This window comes from Anthonomus grandis, chromosome 19 (assembly GCF_022605725.1).
Source record: "Anthonomus grandis grandis chromosome 19, icAntGran1.3, whole genome shotgun sequence".
Taxonomy (NCBI): domain Eukaryota; kingdom Metazoa; phylum Arthropoda; class Insecta; order Coleoptera; family Curculionidae; genus Anthonomus; species Anthonomus grandis.
The window spans coordinates 6,858,919-6,881,058 of record NC_065564.1 but is presented as its reverse complement, the minus strand read 5'-3'; positions in this window follow the sequence as shown (position 1 = coordinate 6,881,058).

The window sequence follows — 22,140 nt, the reverse complement described above, 5'->3', positions numbered from 1 at the left end:
AGAGACACACAGCAGACTGCTGTGTGTCTCTGTGAATAGTAACGATGGTTGTCTGATGCAACACAGCGTTAAGAGACAATGGTTGTCTGATGCACGTCGTCAGTCTACTGTGTGTCTCTGCCTTTAAAAACGATGAGTCTTTCGTTGATGTGTCTCTCTTGTACGACGTGACCTTCAAGTGACCTTGAGTCAAGGTCATACCTTGAGACTCTCGTTGATGTGTCTCTCTTGTACAACGTGACCTTCAAGTGACCTTGAGTCAAGGTCAAACCTTGAGTCTTTCGTTGATGTGTCTCTCTTGTACGACGTGACCTTGGGTCAAGGTCAAACCTTGAGTCTCTCGTTGATGTGTCTCTCTTGTACAACGTGACCTTGAGTCAAGGTCAAACCTTGAGTCTCTCGTTGATGTGTCTCTCTTGTACGACGTGACCTTCAAGTGACCTTGAGTCAAGGTCAAACCTTGAGTCTCTCATTGATGTGTCTCTCTTGTACGACATGACCTTCAAGTGACCTTGAGTCAAGGTCAAACCTTGTGTCTCTCGTTGATGTGTCTCTCTTGTACAACGTGACCTTCACGTGACCTTGAGTCAAGGTCAAACCTTGAGTCTCTCGTTGATGTGTCTCTCTTGTACGACGTGACCTTGGGTCAAGGTCAAACCTTGAGTCTCTCGTTGATGTGTCTCTCTTATACAACGTGACCTTCAAGTGACCTTGAGTCAAGGTCAAACCTTGAGTCTCTCGTTGATGTGTCTCTCTTGTACGACGTGACCTTGGGTCAAGGTCAAACCTTGAGTCTCTCGTTGATGTGTCTCTCTTGTACGACATGACCTTCAAGTGACCTTGAGTCAAGGTCAAACCTTGAGTCTCTCGTTGATGTGTCTCTCTTGTACGACGTGACCTTCAAGTGACCTTGAGTCAAGGTCAAACCTTGAGTCTCTCGTTGATGTGTCTCTCTTGTACGACGTGACCTTCAAGTGACCTTGAGTCAAGGTCAAACCTTGAGTCTCTCGTTGATGTGTCTCTCTTGTACGACGTGACCTTCAAGTGACCTTGAGTCAAGGTCAAACCTTGAGACTCTCGTTGATGTGTCTCTCTTGTACAACGTGACCTTCAAGTGACCTTGAGTCAAGGTCAAACCTTGAGTCTTTCGTTGATGTGTCTCTCTTGTACAACGTGACCTTGAGTCAAGGTCAAACCTTGAGTCTCTCGTTGATGTGTCTCTCTTGTACGACGTGACCTTCAAGTGACCTTGAGTCAAGGTCAAACCTTGAGACTCTCGTTGATGTGTCTCTCTTGTACAACGTGACCTTCAAGTGACCTTGAGTCAAGGTCAAACCTTGAGTCTTTCGTTGATGTGTCTCTCTTGTACAACGTGACCTTGAGTCAAGGTCAAACCTTGAGTCTCTCGTTGATGTGTCTCTCTTGTACGACGTGACCTTCAAGTGACCTTGAGTCAAGGTCAAACCTTGAGTCTCTCGTTGATGTGTCTCTCTTGTACGACATGACCTTCAAGTGACCTTGAGTCAAGGTCAAACCTTGAGTCTCTCGTTGATGTGTCTCTCTTGTACGACGTGACCTTCAAGTGACCTTGAGTCAAGGTCAAACCTTGAGTCTCTCGTTGATGTGTCTCTCTTGTACGACGTGACCTTCAAGTGACCTTGAGTCAAGGTCAAACCTTGAGACTCTCGTTGATGTGTCTCTCTTGTACAACGTGACCTTCAAGTGACCTTGAGTCAAGGTCAAACCTTGAGTCTTTCGTTGATGTGTCTCTCTTGTACAACGTGACCTTCACGTGACCTTGAGTCAAGGTCAAACCTTGTGTCTCTCGTTGATGTGTCTCTCTTGTACAACGTGACCTTCACGTGACCTTGAGTCAAGGTCAAACCTTGAGTCTCTCGTTGATGTGTCTCTCTTGTACGACGTGACCTTCAAGTGACCTTGAGTCAAGGTCAAACCTTGAGTCTCTCGTTGATGTGTCTCTCTTGTACAACGTGACCTTCACGTGACCTTGAGTCAAGGTCAAACCTTGAGTCTCTCGTTGATGTGTCTCTCTTGTACGACGTGACCTTCAAGTGACCTTGAGTCAAGGTCAAACCTTGAGACTCTCGTTGATGTGTCTCTCTTGTACAACGTGACCTTCAAGTGACCTTGAGTCAAGGTCAAACCTTGAGTCTCTCGTTGATGTGTCTCTCTTGTACGACGTGACCTTGGGTCAAGGTCAAACCTTGAGTCTCTCGTTGATGTGTCTCTCTTGTACAACGTGACCTTGAGTCAAGGTCAAACCTTGAGTCTCTCGTTGATGTGTCTCTCTTGTATGACGTGACCTTCAAGTGACCTTGAGTCAAGGTCAAACCTTGAGTCTCTCGTTGATGTGTCTCTCTTGTACAACGTGACCTTCACGTGACCTTGAGTCAAGGTCAAACCTTGAGTCTCTCGTTGATGTGTCTCTATTGTACGACGTGACCTTGGGTCCAGGTCAAACCTTGAGTCTCTCGTTGATGTGTCTCTCTTGTACAACGTGACCTTCAAGTGACCTTGAGTCAAGGTCAAACCTTGAGTCTCTCGTTGATGTGTCTCTCTTGTACAACGTGACCTTCACGTGACCTTGAGTCAAGGTCAAACCTTGAGTCTCTCGTTGATGTGTCTCTCTTGTACGACGTGACCTTCAAGTGACCTTGAGTCAAGGTCAAACCTTGAGTCTCTCGTTGATGTGTCTCTCTTGTACGACGTGACCTTCAAGTGACCTTGAGTCAAGGTCAAACCTTGAGACTCTCGTTGATGTGTCTCTCTTGTACAACGTGACCTTCAAGTGACCTTGAGTCAAGGTCAAACCTTGAGTCTTTCGTTGATGTGTCTCTCTTGTACGACGTGACCTTGGGTCAAGGTCAAACCTTGAGTCTCTCGTTGATGTGTCTCTCTTGTACAACGTGACCTTCACGTGACCTTGAGTCAAGGTCAAACATTGAGTCTCTCGTTGATGTGTCTCTCTTGTACGACGTGACCTTCAAGTGACCTTGAGTCAAGGTCAAACCTTGAGTCTCTCGTTGATGTGTCTCTCTTGTACGACGTGACCTTCAAGTGACCTTGAGTCAAGGTCAAACCTTGAGACTCTCGTTGATGTGTCTCTCTTGTACAACGTGACCTTCAAGTGACCTTGAGTCAAGGTCAAACCTTGAGTCTCTCGTTGATGTGTCTCTCTTGTACGACGTGACCTTCAAGTGACCTTGAGTCAAGGTCAAACCTTGAGTCTTTCGTTGATGTGTCTCTCTTGTACGACGTGACCTTGGGTCAAGGTCAAACCTTGAGTCTCTCGTTGATGTGTCTCTCTTGTACAACGTGACCTTCACGTGACCTTGAGTCAAGGTCAAGCCTTGAGTCTCTCGTTGATGTGTCTCTCTTGTACGACGTGACCTTCAAGTGACCTTGAGTCAAGGTCAAACATTGAGTCTCTCGTTGATGTGTCTCTCTTGTACGACGTGACCTTGGGTCAAGGTCAAACCTTGAGTCTCTCGTTGATGTGTCTCTCTTGTACAACGTGACCTTCACGTGACCTTGAGTCAAGGTCAAACCTTGAGTCTCTCGTTGATGTGTCTCTCTTGTACGACGTGACCTTCAAGTGACCTTGAGTCAACGTCAAACCTTGAGACTCTCGTTGATGTGTCTCTCTTGTACAACGTGACCTTCAAGTGACCTTGAGTCAAGGTCAAACCTTGAGTCTTTCGTTGATGTGTCTCTCTTGTACGACGTGACCTTCAAGTGACCTTGAGTCAAGGTCAAACCTTGAGTCTTTCGTTGATGTGTCTCTCTTGTACGACGTGACCTTGGGTCAAGGTCAAACCTTGAGTCTCTCGTTGATGTGTCTCTCTTGTACAACGTGACCTTGAGTCAAGGTCAAACCTTGAGTCTCTCGTTGATGTGTCTCTCTTGTATGACGTGACCTTCAAGTGACCTTGAGTCAAGGTCAAACCTTGAGTCTCTCGTTGATGTGTCTCTCTTGTACGACGTGACCTTCAAGTGACCTTGAGTCAAGGTCAAACCTTGAGTCTCTCGTTGATGTGTCTCTCTTGTACGACATGACCTTTAAGTGACCTTCAGTCAAGGTCAAACCTTGAGTCTCTCGTTGATGTGTCTCTCTTGTATGACGTGACCTTCAAGTGACCTTGAGTCAAGGTCAAACCTTGAGTCTCTCGTTGATGTGTCTCTCTTGTACGACGTGACCTTCAAGTGACCTTGAGTCAAGGTCAAACCTTGAGTCTCTCGTTGATGTGTCTCTCTTGTATGACGTGACCTTCAAGTGACCTTGAGTCAAGGTCAAACCTTGAGACTCTCGTTGATGTGTCTCTCTTGTACAACGTGACCTTCAAGTGACCTTGAGTCAATGTCAAACCTTGAGTCTTTCGTTGATGTGTCTCTCTTGTACGACGTGACCTTGGGTCAAGGTCAAACCTTGAGTCTCTCGTTGATGTGTCTCTCTTGTACAACGTGACCTTCACGTGACCTTGAGTCAAGGTCAAACCTTGAGTCTCTCGTTGATGTGTCTCTCTTGTACGACGTGACCTTCAAGTGACCTTGAGTCAAGGTCAAACCTTGAGACTCTCGTTGATGTGTCTCTCTTGTACAACGTGACCTTGAGTCAAGGTCAAACCTTGAGTCTCTCGTTGATGTGTCTCTCTTGTACGACGTGACCTTCAAGTGACCTTGAGTCAAGGTCAAACCTTGAGACTCTCGTTGATGTGTCTCTCTTGTACAACGTGACCTTCAAGTGACCTTGAGTCAAGGTCAAACCTTGAGTCTTTCGTTGATGTGTCTCTCTTGTACAACGTGACCTTGAGTCAAGGTCAAACCTTGAGTCTCTCGTTGATGTGTCTCTCTTGTACGACGTGACCTTCAAGTGACCTTGAGTCAAGGTCAAACCTTGAGTCTCTCGTTGATGTGTCTCTCTTGTACGACATGACCTTCAAGTGACCTTGAGTCAAGGTCAAACCTTGAGTCTCTCGTTGATGTGTCTCTCTTGTACGACGTGACCTTCAAGTGACCTTGAGTCAAGGTCAAACCTTGAGTCTCTCGTTGATGTGTCTCTCTTGTACAACGTGACCTTCACGTGACCTTGAGTCAAGGTCAAACCTTGAGTCTCTCGTTGATGTGTCTCTCTTGTACGACGTGACCTTCAAGTGACCTTGAGTCAAGGTCAAACCTTGAGACTCTCGTTGATGTGTCTCTCTTGTACAACGTGACCTTCAAGTGACCTTGAGTCAAGGTCAAACCTTGAGTCTCTCGTTGATGTGTCTCTCTTGTACGACGTGACCTTGGGTCAAGGTCAAACCTTGAGTCTCTCGTTGATGTGTCTCTCTTGTACAACGTGACCTTGAGTCAAGGTCAAACCTTGAGTCTCTCGTTGATGTGTCTCTCTTGTATGACGTGACCTTCAAGTGACCTTGAGTCAAGGTCAAACCTTGAGTCTCTCGTTGATGTGTCTCTCTTGTACAACGTGACCTTCACGTGACCTTGAGTCAAGGTCAAACCTTGAGTCTCTCGTTGATGTGTCTCTATTGTACGACGTGACCTTGGGTCCAGGTCAAACCTTGAGTCTCTCGTTGATGTGTCTCTCTTGTACAACGTGACCTTCAAGTGACCTTGAGTCAAGGTCAAACCTTGAGTCTCTCGTTGATGTGTCTCTCTTGTACAACGTGACCTTCACGTGACCTTGAGTCAAGGTCAAACCTTGAGTCTCTCGTTGATGTGTCTCTCTTGTACGACGTGACCTTCAAGTGACCTTGAGTCAAGGTCAAACCTTGTGTCTCTCGTTGATGTGTCTCTCTTGTACAACGTGACCTTCACGTGACCTTGAGTCAAGGTCAAACCTTGAGTCTCTCGTTGATGTGTCTCTCTTGTACGACGTGACCTTCAAGTGACCTTGAGTCAAGGTCAAACCTTGAGTCTCTCGTTGATGTGTCTCTCTTGTACAACGTGACCTTCACGTGACCTTGAGTCAAGGTCAAACCTTGAGTCTCTCGTTGATGTGTCTCTCTTGTACGACGTGACCTTCAAGTGACCTTGAGTCAAGGTCAAACCTTGAGACTCTCGTTGATGTGTCTCTCTTGTACAACGTGACCTTCAAGTGACCTTGAGTCAAGGTCAAACCTTGAGTCTCTCGTTGATGTGTCTCTCTTGTACGACGTGACCTTGGGTCAAGGTCAAACCTTGAGTCTCTCGTTGATGTGTCTCTCTTGTACAACGTGACCTTGAGTCAAGGTCAAACCTTGAGTCTCTCGTTGATGTGTCTCTCTTGTATGACGTGACCTTCAAGTGACCTTGAGTCAAGGTCAAACCTTGAGTCTCTCGTTGATGTGTCTCTCTTGTACAACGTGACCTTCACGTGACCTTGAGTCAAGGTCAAACCTTGAGTCTCTCGTTGATGTGTCTCTCTTGTACAACGTGACCTTCAAGTGACCTTGAGTCAAGGTCAAACCTTGAGTCTCTCGTTGATGTGTCTCTCTTGTACAACGTGACCTTCACGTGACCTTGAGTCAAGGTCAAACCTTGAGTCTCTCGTTGATGTGTCTCTCTTGTACGACGTGACCTTCAAGTGACCTTGAGTCAACGTCAAACCTTGAGACTCTCGTTGATGTGTCTCTCTTGTACAACGTGACCTTCAAGTGACCTTGAGTCAAGGTCAAACCTTGAGTCTTTCGTTGATGTGTCTCTCTTGTACGACGTGACCTTCAAGTGACCTTGAGTCAAGGTCAAACCTTGAGTCTTTCGTTGATGTGTCTCTCTTGTACGACGTGACCTTGGGTCAAGGTCAAACCTTGAGTCTCTCGTTGATGTGTCTCTCTTGTACAACGTGACCTTGAGTCAAGGTCAAACCTTGAGTCTCTCGTTGATGTGTCTCTCTTGTATGACGTGACCTTCAAGTGACCTTGAGTCAAGGTCAAACCTTGAGTCTCTCGTTGATGTGTCTCTCTTGTACGACGTGACCTTCAAGTGACCTTGAGTCAAGGTCAAACCTTGAGTCTCTCGTTGATGTGTCTCTCTTGTACGACATGACCTTTAAGTGACCTTCAGTCAAGGTCAAACCTTGAGTCTCTCGTTGATGTGTCTCTCTTGTATGACGTGACCTTCAAGTGACCTTGAGTCAAGGTCAAACCTTGAGTCTCTCGTTGATGTGTCTCTCTTGTACGACGTGACCTTCAAGTGACCTTGAGTCAAGGTCAAACCTTGAGTCTCTCGTTGATGTGTCTCTCTTGTATGACGTGACCTTCAAGTGACCTTGAGTCAAGGTCAAACCTTGAGACTCTCGTTGATGTGTCTCTCTTGTACAACGTGACCTTCAAGTGACCTTGAGTCAATGTCAAACCTTGAGTCTTTCGTTGATGTGTCTCTCTTGTACGACGTGACCTTGGGTCAAGGTCAAACCTTGAGTCTCTCGTTGATGTGTCTCTCTTGTACAACGTGACCTTCACGTGACCTTGAGTCAAGGTCAAACCTTGAGTCTCTCGTTGATGTGTCTCTCTTGTACAACGTGACCTTCACGTGACCTTGAGTCAAGGTCAAACCTTGAGTCTCTCGTTGATGTGTCTCTCTTGTATGACGTGACCTTCAAGTGACCTTGAGTCAAGGTCAAACCTTGAGTCTTTCGTTGATGTGTCTCTCTTGTACAACGTGACCTTGAGTCAAGGTCAAACCTTGAGTCTCTCGTTGATGTGTCTCTCTTGTACGACGTGACCTTCAAGTGACCTTGAGTCAAGGTCAAACCTTGAGACTCTCGTTGATGTGTCTCTCTTGTACAACGTGACCTTCAAGTGACCTTGAGTCAAGGTCAAACCTTGAGTCTTTCGTTGATGTGTCTCTCTTGTACAACGTGACCTTGAGTCAAGGTCAAACCTTGAGTCTCTCGTTGATGTGTCTCTCTTGTACGACGTGACCTTCAAGTGACCTTGAGTCAAGGTCAAACCTTGAGTCTCTCGTTGATGTGTCTCTCTTGTACGACATGACCTTCAAGTGACCTTGAGTCAAGGTCAAACCTTGAGTCTCTCGTTGATGTGTCTCTCTTGTACGACGTGACCTTCAAGTGACCTTGAGTCAAGGTCAAACCTTGAGTCTCTCGTTGATGTGTCTCTCTTGTACAACGTGACCTTCACGTGACCTTGAGTCAAGGTCAAACCTTGAGTCTCTCGTTGATGTGTCTCTCTTGTACGACGTGACCTTCAAGTGACCTTGAGTCAAGGTCAAACCTTGAGACTCTCGTTGATGTGTCTCTCTTGTACAACGTGACCTTCAAGTGACCTTGAGTCAAGGTCAAACCTTGAGTCTCTCGTTGATGTGTCTCTCTTGTACGACGTGACCTTGGGTCAAGGTCAAACCTTGAGTCTCTCGTTGATGTGTCTCTCTTGTACAACGTGACCTTGAGTCAAGGTCAAACCTTGAGTCTCTCGTTGATGTGTCTCTCTTGTATGACGTGACCTTCAAGTGACCTTGAGTCAAGGTCAAACCTTGAGTCTCTCGTTGATGTGTCTCTCTTGTACAACGTGACCTTCACGTGACCTTGAGTCAAGGTCAAACCTTGAGTCTCTCGTTGATGTGTCTCTATTGTACGACGTGACCTTGGGTCCAGGTCAAACCTTGAGTCTCTCGTTGATGTGTCTCTCTTGTACAACGTGACCTTCAAGTGACCTTGAGTCAAGGTCAAACCTTGAGTCTCTCGTTGATGTGTCTCTCTTGTACAACGTGACCTTCACGTGACCTTGAGTCAAGGTCAAACCTTGAGTCTCTCGTTGATGTGTCTCTCTTGTACGACGTGACCTTCAAGTGACCTTGAGTCAAGGTCAAACCTTGTGTCTCTCGTTGATGTGTCTCTCTTGTACAACGTGACCTTCACGTGACCTTGAGTCAAGGTCAAACCTTGAGTCTCTCGTTGATGTGTCTCTCTTGTACGACGTGACCTTCAAGTGACCTTGAGTCAAGGTCAAACCTTGAGTCTCTCGTTGATGTGTCTCTCTTGTACAACGTGACCTTCACGTGACCTTGAGTCAAGGTCAAACCTTGAGTCTCTCGTTGATGTGTCTCTCTTGTACGACGTGACCTTCAAGTGACCTTGAGTCAAGGTCAAACCTTGAGACTCTCGTTGATGTGTCTCTCTTGTACAACGTGACCTTCAAGTGACCTTGAGTCAAGGTCAAACCTTGAGTCTCTCGTTGATGTGTCTCTCTTGTACGACGTGACCTTGGGTCAAGGTCAAACCTTGAGTCTCTCGTTGATGTGTCTCTCTTGTACAACGTGACCTTGAGTCAAGGTCAAACCTTGAGTCTCTCGTTGATGTGTCTCTCTTGTATGACGTGACCTTCAAGTGACCTTGAGTCAAGGTCAAACCTTGAGTCTCTCGTTGATGTGTCTCTCTTGTACAACGTGACCTTCACGTGACCTTGAGTCAAGGTCAAACCTTGAGTCTCTCGTTGATGTGTCTCTCTTGTACAACGTGACCTTCAAGTGACCTTGAGTCAAGGTCAAACCTTGAGTCTCTCGTTGATGTGTCTCTCTTGTACAACGTGACCTTCACGTGACCTTGAGTCAAGGTCAAACCTTGAGTCTCTCGTTGATGTGTCTCTCTTGTACGACGTGACCTTCAAGTGACCTTGAGTCAAGGTCAAACCTTGAGTCTCTCGTTGATGTGTCTCTCTTGTACAACGTGACCTTCACGTGACCTTGAGTCAAGGTCAAACCTTGAGTCTCTCGTTGATGTGTCTCTCTTGTACGACGTGACCTTCAAGTGACCTTGAGTCAAGGTCAAACCTTGAGTCTCTCGTTGATGTGTCTCTCTTGTACGACGTGACCTTCAAGTGACCTTGAGTCAAGGTCAAACCTTGAGACTCTCGTTGATGTGTCTCTCTTGTACAACGTGACCTTCAAGTGACCTTGAGTCAAGGTCAAACCTTGAGTCTCTCGTTGATGTGTCTCTCTTGTACGACGTGACCTTGGGTCAAGGTCAAACCTTGAGTCTCTTGTTGATGTGTCTCTCTTGTAAAACGTGACCTTCACGTGACCTTGAGTCAAGGTCAAACCTTGAGTCTCTCGTTGATGTGTCTCTCTTGTATGACGTGACCTTCAAGTGACCTTGAGTCAAGGTCAAACCTTGAGTCTCTCGTTGATGTGTCTCTCTTGTACAACGTGACCTTCACGTGACCTTGAGTCAAGGTCAAACATTGAGTCTCTCGTTGATGTGTCTCTCTTGTACGACGTGACCTTGGGTCAAGGTCAAACCTTGAGTCTCTCGTTGATGTGTCTCTCTTGTACAACGTGACCTTCACGTGACCTTGAGTCAAGGTCAAACCTTGAGTCTTTCGTTGATGTGTCTCTCTTGTACGACGTGACCTTCAAGTGACCTTGAGTCAAGGTCAAACATTGAGTCTCTCGTTGATGTGTCTCTCTTGTACGACGTGACCTTGGGTCAAGGTCAAACCTTGAGTCTCTCGTTGATGTGTCTCTCTTGTACAACGTGACCTTCACGTGACCTTGAGTCAAGGTCAAACCTTGAGTCTCTCGTTGATGTGTCTCTCTTGTACGACGTGACCTTCAAGTGACCTTGAGTCAACGTCAAACCTTGAGACTCTCGTTGATGTGTCTCTCTTGTACAACGTGACCTTCAAGTGACCTTGAGTCAAGGTCAAACCTTGAGTCTTTCGTTGATGTGTCTCTCTTGTACGACGTGACCTTCAAGTGACCTTGAGTCAAGGTCAAACCTTGAGTCTTTCGTTGATGTGTCTCTCTTGTACGACGTGACCTTGGGTCAAGGTCAAACCTTGAGTCTCTCGTTGATGTGTCTCTCTTGTACAACGTGACCTTGAGTCAAGGTCAAACCTTGAGTCTCTCGTTGATGTGTCTCTCTTGTACGACGTGACCTTCAAGTGACCTTGAGTCAAGGTCAAACCTTGAGTCTCTCGTTGATGTGTCTCTCTTGTACGACATGACCTTTAAGTGACCTTCAGTCAAGGTCAAACCTTGAGTCTCTCGTTGATGTGTCTCTCTTGTATGACGTGACCTTCAAGTGACCTTGAGTCAAGGTCAAACCTTGAGTCTCTCGTTGATGTGTCTCTCTTGTACGACGTGACCTTCAAGTGACCTTGAGTCAAGGTCAAACCTTGAGTCTCTCGTTGATGTGTCTCTCTTGTATGACGTGACCTTCAAGTGACCTTGAGTCAAGGTCAAACCTTGAGACTCTCGTTGATGTGTCTCTCTTGTACAACGTGACCTTCAAGTGACCTTGAGTCAATGTCAAACCTTGAGTCTTTCGTTGATGTGTCTCTCTTGTACGACGTGACCTTGGGTCAAGGTCAAACCTTGAGTCTCTCGTTGATGTGTCTCTCTTGTACAACGTGACCTTCACGTGACCTTGAGTCAAGGTCAAACCTTGAGTCTCTCGTTGATGTGTCTCTCTTGTACGACGTGACCTTCAAGTGACCTTGAGTCAAGGTCAAACCTTGAGTCTCTCGTTGATGTGTCTCTCTTGTACAACGTGACCTTCACGTGACCTTGAGTCAAGGTCAAACCTTAAGTCTCTCGTTGATGTGTCTCTCTTGTACGACGTGACCTTCAAGTGACCTTGAGTCAAGGTCAAACCTTGAGTCTCTCGTTGATGTGTCTCTCTTGTACGACGTGACCTTCAAGTGACCTTGAGTCAAGGTCAAACCTTGAGACTCTCGTTGATGTGTCTCTCTTGTACAACGTACGACTGACGACGTGCATCAGACAACCATCGTCTGTTTACGCACAGAGACACACAGTAGACTGACGACGTGCATCAGACAACCATCGTCTCTTAGCGCAGAGACACACAGCAGACTGACGACGTGCATCAGACAACCATCATCTGTTTACGCACAGAGACACACAGCAGACTGACGACGTGCATCAGACAACCATCGTCTCTTAGCACAGAGACACACAGCAGACTGACGACGTGCATCAGACAACCATCGTCTCTTAGCGCAGAGACACACAGCAGACTGACGACGTGCATTAGACAACCATCATCTGTTTACGCACAGAGACACACAGTAGACTGACGACGTGCATCAGACAACCATCGTCTCTTAGCGCAGAGTCACACAGCAGACTGACGACGTGCATCAGACAACCATCGTCTCTTAGCGCAGAGACACACAGCAGACTGACGACGTGCATCAGACAACCATCGTCTCTTAGCGCAGAGACACACAGCAGACTGACGACGTGCATCAGACAACCATCGTCTCTTAGCACAGAGACACACAGCAGACTGACGACGTGCATCAGACAACCATCGTCTCTTAGCGCAGAGACACACAGCAGACTGACGACGTGCATCAGACAACCATCGTCTCTTAGCGCAGAGACACACAGCAGACTGACGACGTGCATCAGACAACCATCATCTGTTTACGCACAGAGACACACAGTAGACTGACGACGTGCATCAGACAACCATCATCTGTTTACGCACAGAGACACACAGTAGACTGACGACGTGCATCAGACAACCATCATCTGTTTACGCACAGAGACACACAGTAGACTGACGACGTGCATCAGACAACCATCATCTGTTTACGCACAGAGACACACAGTAGACTGACGACGTGCATCAGACAACCATCGTCTCTTAGCACAGAGACACACAGCAGACTGACGACGTGCATCAGACAACCATCGTCTGTTTACGCACAGAGACACACAGCAGACTGACGACGTGCATCAGACAACCATCATCTGTTTACGCACAGAGACACACAGTAGACTGACGACGTGCATCAGACAACCATCGTCTCTTAGCACAGAGACACACAGCAGACTGACGACGTGCATCAGACAACCATCGTCTGTTTACGCACAGCAGACTGACGACGTGCATCAGACAACCATCATCTGTTTACGCACAGAGACACACAGTAGACTGACGACGTGCATCAGACAACCATCATCTGTTTACGCACAGAGACACACAGTAGACTGACGACGTGCATCAGACAACCATCGTCTCTTAGCGCAGAGACACACAGTAGACTGACGACGTGCATCAGACAACCATCATCTGTTTACGCACAGAGACACACAGTAGACTGACGACGTGCATCAGACAACCATCATCTGTTTACGCACAGAGACACACAGTAGACTGACGACGTGCATCAGACAACCATCGTCTGTTTACGCACAGAGACACACAGCAGACTGACGACGTGCATCAGACAACCATCGTCTGTTTACGCACAGAGACACACAGCAGACTGACGACGTGCATCAGACAACCATCGTCTGTTTACGCACAGAGACACACAGCAGACTGACGACGTGCATCAGACAACCATCGTCTGTTTACGCACAGAGACACACAGCAGACTGACGACGTGCATCAGACAACCATCGTCTGTTTACGCACAGAGACACACAGCAGACTGACGACGTGCATCAGACAACCATCGTCTGTTTACGCACAGAGACACACAGCAGACTGACGACGTGCATCAGACAACCATCGTCTCTTAGCACAGAGACACACAGCAGACTGACGACGTGCATCAGACAACCATCGTCTGTTTACGCACAGAGACACACAGCAGACTGACGACGTGCATCAGACAACCATCGTCTGTTTACGCACAGAGACACACAGCAGACTGACGACGTGCATCAGACAACCATCGTCTCTTAGCACAGAGACACACAGCAGACTGACGACGTGCATCAGACAACCATCGTCTGTTTACGCACAGAGACACACAGCAGACTGACGACGTGCATCAGACAACCATCGTCTGTTTACGCACAGAGACACACAGCAGACTGACGACGTGCATCAGACAACCATCATCTGTTTACGCACAGAGACACACAGCAGACTGACGACGTGCATCAGACAACCATCGTCTGTTTACGCACAGAGACACACAGCAGACTGACGACGTGCATCAGACAACCATCGTCTGTTTACGCACAGAGACACACAGCAGACTGACGACGTGCATCAGACAACCATCGTCTGTTTACGCACAGAGACACACAGCAGACTGACGACGTGCATCAGACAACCATCATCTGTTTACGCACAGAGACACACAGCAGACTGACGACGTGCATCAGACAACCATCGTCTGTTTACGCACAGAGACACACAGCAGACTGACGACGTGCATCAGACAACCATCGTCTGTTTACGCACAGAGACACACAGCAGACTGACGACGTGCATCAGACAACCATCGTCTCTTAGCGCAGAGACACACAGCAGACTGACGACGTGCATCAGACAACCATCGTCTCTTAGCGCAGAGACACACAGCAGACTGACGACGTGCATCAGACAACCATCGTCTGTTTACGCACAGAGACACACAGCAGACTGACGACGTGCATCAGACAACCATCGTCTGTTTACGCACAGAGACACACAGCAGACTGACGACGTGCATCAGACAACCATCGTCTCTTAGCACAGAGACACACAGCAGACTGACGACGTGCATCAGACAACCATCGTCTCTTAGCGCAGAGACACACAGCAGACTGACGACGTGCATTAGACAACCATCATCTGTTTACGCACAGAGACACACAGCAGACTGACGACGTGCATCAGACAACCATCGTCTCTTAGCGCAGAGACACACAGCAGACTGACGACGTGCATCAGACAACCATCGTCTCTTAGCGCAGAGACACACAGCAGACTGACGACGTGCATCAGACAACCATCGTCTTTTAGCGCAGAGACACACAGCAGACTGACGACGTGCATCAGACAACCATCGTCTCTTAGCGCAGAGACACACAGCAGACTGACGACGTGCATCAGACAACCATCGTCTGTTTACGCACAGAGACACACAGCAGACTGACGACGTGCATCAGACAACCATCGTCTGTTTACGCACAGAGACACACAGCAGACTGACGACGTGCATCAGACAACCATCGTCTGTTTACGCACAGAGACACACAGCAGACTGACTACGTGCATCAGACAACCATCGTCTCTTAGCGCAGAGACACACAGCAGACTGACGACGTGCATCAGACAACCATCGTCTTTTAGCGCAGAGACACACAGCAGACTGAGGACGTGCATCAGACAACCATCGTCTCTTAGCGCAGAGACACACAGCAGACTGACGACGTGCATCAGACAACCATCGTCTCTTAGCGCAGAGACACACAGCAGACTGACGACGTGCATCAGACAACCATCGTCTGTTTACGCACAGAGACACACAGCAGACTGACGACGTGCATCAGACAACCATCGTCTGTTTACGCACAGAGACACACAGCAGACTGACGACGTGCATCAGACAACCATCGTCTGTTTACGCACAGAGACACACAGCAAACTGACTACGTGCATCAGACAACCATCGTCTCTTAGCGCAGAGACACACAGCAGACTGACGACGTGCATCAGACAACCATCGTCTTTTAGCGCAGAGACACACAGCAGACTGAGGACGTGCATCAGACAACCATCGTCTCTTAGCGCAGAGACACACAGCAGACTGACGACGTGCATCAGACAACCATCGTCTCTTAGCGCAGAGACACACAGCAGACTGACGACGTGCATCAGACAACCATCGTCTCTTAGCGCAGAGACACACAGCAGACTGATGACGTGCATCAGACAACCATCGTCTTTTAGCGCAGAGACACACAGCAGACTGACGACGTGCATCAGACAACCATCGTCTGTTTACGCACAGAGACACACAGCAGACTGACGACGTGCATCAGACAACCATCGTCTGTTTACGTACAGAGACACACAGCAGACTGACGACGTGCATCAGACAACCATCGTCTCTTAGCGCAGAGACACACAGCAGACTGACGACGTGCATCAGACAACCATCGTCTGTTTACGCACAGAGACACACAGCAGACTGACGACGTGCATCAGACAACCATCGTCTGTTTACGCACAGAGACACACAGCAGACTGACGACGTGCATCAGACAACCATCGTCTGTTTACGCACAGAGACACACATCAGACTGACGACGTGCATCAGACAACCATCGTCTCTTAGCACAGAGACACACAGCAGACTGACGACGTGCATCAGACAACCATCGTCTGTTTACGCACAGAGACACACAGCAGACTGACGACGTGCATCAGACAACCATCGTCTCTTAGCACAGAGACACACAGCAGACTGACGACGTGCATCAGACAACCATCGTCTGTTTACGCACAGAGACACACAGCAGACTGACGACGTGCATCAGACAACCATCGTCTTTTAGCGCAGAGACACACAGCAGACTGACGACGTGCATCAGACAACCATCGTCTCTTAGCACAGAGACACACAGCAGACTGACGACGTGCATCAGACAACCATCGTCTGTTTACGCACAGAGACACACAGCAGACTGACGACGTGCATCAGACAACCATCGTCTCTTAGCACAGAGACACACAGCAGACTGACGACGTGCATCAGACAACCATCGTATGTTTACGCACAGAGACACACAGCAGACTGACGACGTGCATCAGACAACCATCGTCTTTTAGCGCAGAGACACACAGCAGACTGACGACGTGCATCAGACAACCATCGTCTCTTAGCACAGAGACACACAGCAGACTGACGACGTGCATCAGACAACCATCGTATGTTTACGCACAGAGACACACAGCAGACTGACGACGTGCATCAGACAACCATCGTCTTTTAGCGCAGAGACACACAGCAGACTGACGACGTGCATCAGACAACCATCGTCTCTTAGCGCAGAGACACACAGCAGACTGACGACGTGCATCAGACAACCATCGTATGTTTACGCACAGAGACACACAGCAGACTGACGACGTGCATCAGACAACCATCGTCTTTTAGCGCAGAGACACACAGCAGACTGACGACGTGCATCAGACAACCATCGTCTCTTAGCACAGAGACACACAGCAGACTGACGACGTGCATCAGACAACCATCGTATGTTTACGCACAGAGACACACAGCAGACTGACGACGTGCATCAGACAACCATCGTCTTTTAGCGCAGAGACACACAGCAGACTGACGACGTGCATCAGACAACCATCGTCTTTTAGCGCAGAGACACACAGCAGACTGACGACGTGCATCAGACAACCATCGTCTCTTAGCGCAGAGACACACAGCAGACTGACGACGTGCATCAGACAACCATCGTCTGTTTACGCACAGAGACACACAGCAGACTGACGACGTGCATCAGACAACCATCATCTGTTTACGCACAGAGACACACAGCAGACTGACGACGTGCATCAGACAACCATCGTCTGTTTACGCACAGAGACACACAGCAGACTGACGACGTGCATCAGACAACCATCGTCTGTTTACGCACAGAGACACACAGCAGACTGACGACGTGCATCAGACAACCATCGTCTCTTAGCACAGAGACACACAGCAGACTGACGACGTGCATCAGACAACCATCGTATGTTTACGCACAGAGACACACAGCAGACTGACGACGTGCATCAGACAACCATCGTCTTTTAGCGCAGAGACACACAGCAGACTGACGACGTGCATCAGACAACCATCGTCTCTTAGCACAGAGACACACAGCAGACTGACGACGTGCATCAGACAACCATCGTATGTTTACGCACAGAGACACACAGCAGACTGACGACGTGCATCAGACAACCATCGTCTTTTAGCGCAGAGACACACAGCAGACTGACGACGTGCATCAGACAACCATCGTCTCTTAGCGCAGAGACACACAGCAGACTGACGACGTGCATCAGACAACCATCGTCTCTTAGCGCAGAGACACACAGCAGACTGACGACGTGCATCAGACAACCATCGTCTTTTAGCGCAGAGACACACAGCAGACTGACGACGTGCATCAGACAACCATCGTCTCTTAGCACAGAGACACACAGCAGACTGACGACGTGCATCAGACAACCATCGTCTCTTAGCGCAGAGACACACAGCAGACTGACGACGTGCATCAGACAACCATCGTCTTTTAGCGCAGAGACACACAGCAGACTGACGACGTGCATCAGACAACCATCGTATGTTTACGCACAGAGACACACAGCAGACTGACGACGTGCATCAGACAACCATCGTCTGTTTACGCACAGAGACACACAGCAGACTGACGACGTGCATCAGACAACCATCGTCTCTTAGCGCAGAGACACACAGCAGACTGACGACGTGCATCAGACAACCATCGTCTTTTAGCGCAGAGACACACAGCAGACTGACGACGTGCATCAGACAACCATCGTCTCTTAGCGCAGAGACACACAGCAGACTGACGACGTGCATCAGACAACCATCGTCTCTTAGCACAGAGACACACAGCAGACTGACGACGTGCATCAGACAACCATCGTCTGTTTACGCACAGAGACACACAGCAGACTGACGACGTGCATCAGACAACCATCGTCTTTTAGCACAGAGACACACAGCAGACTGACGACGTGCATCAGACAACCATCGTCTGTTTACGCACAGAGACACACAGCAGACTGACGACGTGCATCAGACAACCATCGTCTCTTAGCACAGAGACACACAGCAGACTGACGACGTGCATCAGACAACCATCGTCTGTTTACGCACAGAGACACACAGCAGACTGACGACGTGCATCAGACAACCATCGTCTCTTAGCACAGAGACACACAGCAGACTGACGACGTGCATCAGACAACCATCGTATGTTTACGCACAGAGACACACAGCAGACTGACGACGTGCATCAGACAACCATCGTCTTTTAGCGCAGAGACACACAGCAGACTGACGACGTGCATCAGACAACCATCGTCTCTTAGCGCAGAGACACACAGCAGACTGACGACGTGCATCAGACAACCATCGTCTCTTAGCGCAGAGACACACAGCAGACTGACGACGTGCATCAGACAACCATCGTCTTTTAGCGCAGAGACACACAGCAGACTGACGACGTGCATCAGACAACCATCGTCTCTTAGCACAGAGACACACAGCAGACTGACGACGTGCATCAGACAACCATCGTCTCTTAGCGCAGAGACACACAGCAGACTGACGACGTGCATCAGACAACCATCGTCTTTTAGCGCAGAGACACACAGCAGACTGACGACGTGCATCAGACAACCATCGTATGTTTACGCACAGAGACACACAGCAGACTGACGACGTGCATCAGACAACCATCGTCTGTTTACGCACAGAGACACACAGCAGACTGACGACGTGCATCAGACAACCATCGTCTCTTAGCGCAGAGACACACAGCAGACTGACGACGTGCATCAGACAACCATCGTCTCTTAGCGCAGAGACACACAGCAGACTGACGACGTGCATCAGACAACCATCGTCTTTTAGCGCAGAGACACACAGCAGACTGACGACGTGCATCAGACAACCATCGTCTCTTAGCACAGAGACACACAGCAGACTGACGACGTGCATCAGACAACCATCGTATGTTTACGCACAGAGACACACAGCAGACTGACGACGTGCATCAGACAACCATCGTCTTTTAGCGCAGAGACACACAGCAGACTGACGACGTGCATCAGACAACCATCGTCTCTTAGCGCAGAGACACACAGCAGACTGACGACGTGCATCAGACAACCATCGTCTCTTAGCGCAGAGACACACAGCAGACTGACGACGTGCATCAGACAACCATCGTCTTTTAGCGCAGAGACACACAGCAGACTGACGACGTGCATCAGACAACCATCGTCTCTTAGCACAGAGACACACAGCAGACTGACGACGTGCATCAGACAACCATCGTCTCTTAGCGCAGAGACACACAGCAGACTGACGACGTGCATCAGACAACCATCGTCTTTTAGCGCAGAGACACACAGCAGACTGACGACGTGCATCAGACAACCATCGTATGTTTACGCACAGAGACACACAGCAGACTGACGACGTGCATCAGACAACCATCGTCTGTTTACGCACAGAGACACACAGCAGACTGACGACGTGCATCAGACAACCATCGTCTCTTAGCGCAGAGACACACAGCAGACTGACGACGTGCATCAGACAACCATCGTCTTTTAGCGCAGAGACACACAGCAGACTGACGACGTGCATCAGACAACCATCGTCTCTTAGCGCAGAGACACACAGCAGACTGACGACGTGCATCAGACAACCATCGTCTCTTAGCACAGAGACACACAGCAGACTGACGACGTGCATCAGACAACCATCGTCTGTTTACGCACAGAGACACACAGCAGACTGACGACGTGCATCAGACAACCATCGTCTCTTAGCACAGAGACACACAGCAGACTGACGACGTGCATCAGACAACCATCGTCTGTTTACGCACAGAGACACACAGCAGACTGACGACGTGCATCAGACAACCATCGTCTCTTAGCACAGAGACACACAGCAGACTGACGACGTGCATCAGACAACCATCGTCTGTTTACGCACAGAGACACACAGCAGACTGACGACGTGCATCAGACAACCATCGTCTCTTAGCACAGAGACACACAGCAGACTGACGACGTGCATCAGACAACCATCGTATGTTTACGCACAGAGACACACAGCAGACTGACGACGTGCATCAGACAACCATCGTCTTTTAGCGCAGAGACACACAGCAGACTGACGACGTGCATCAGACAACCATCGTCTCTTAGCGCAGAGACACACAGCAGACTGACGACGTGCATCAGACAACCATCGTCTCTTAGCGCAGAGACACACAGCAGACTGACGACGTGCATCAGACAACCATCGTCTTTTAGCGCAGAGACACACAGCAGACTGACGACGTGCATCAGACAACCATCGTCTCTTAGCACAGAGACACACAGCAGACTGACGACGTGCATCAGACAACCATCGTCTCTTAGCGCAGAGACACACAGCAGACTGACGACGTGCATCAGACAACCATCGTCTTTTAGCGCAGAGACACACAGCAGACTGACGACGTGCATCAGACAACCATCGTATGTTTACGCACAGAGACACACAGCAGACTGACGACGTGCATCAGACAACCATCGTCTGTTTACGCACAGAGACACACAGCAGACTGACGACGTGCATCAGACAACCATCGTCTCTTAGCGCAGAGACACACAGCAGACTGACGACGTGCATCAGACAACCATCGTCTTTTAGCGCAGAGACACACAGCAGACTGACGACGTGCATCAGACAACCATCGTCTCTTAGCGCAGAGACACACAGCAGACTGACGACGTGCATCAGACAACCATCGTCTCTTAGCACAGAGACACACAGCAGACTGACGACGTGCATCAGACAACCATCGTCTGTTTACGCACAGAGACACACAGCAGACTGACGACGTGCATCAGACAACCATCGTCTTTTAGCACAGAGACACACAGCAGACTGACGACGTGCATCAGACAACCATCGTCTGTTTACGCACAGAGACACACAGCAGACTGACGACGTGCATCAGACAACCATCGTCTCTTAGCACAGAGACACACAGCAGACTGACGACGTGCATCAGACAACCATCGTATGTTTACGCACAAAGACACACAGCAGACTGACGACGTGCATCAGACAACCATCGTCTTTTAGCGCAGAGACACACAGCAGACTGACGACGTGCATCAGACAACCATCGTCTCTTAGCGCAGAGACACACAGCAGACTGACGACGTGCATCAGACAACCATCGTCTGTTTACGCACAGAGACACACAGCAGACTGACGACGTGCATCAGACAACCATCGTCTGTTTACGCACAGAGACACACAGCAGACTGACGACGTGCATCAGACAACCATCGTCTCTTAGCACAGAGACACACAGCAGACTGACGACGTGCATCAGACAACCATCGTCTCTTAGCGCAGAGACACACAGCAGACTGACGACGTGCATCAGACAACCATCGTCTTTTAGCGCAGAGACACACAGCAGACTGACGACGTGCATCAGACAACCATCGTCTTTTAGCGCAGAGACACACAGCAGACTGACGACGTGCATCAGACAACCATCGTATGTTTACGCACAGAGACACACAGCAGACTGACGACGTGCATCAGACAACCATCGTCTCTTAGCGCAGAGACACACAGCAGACTG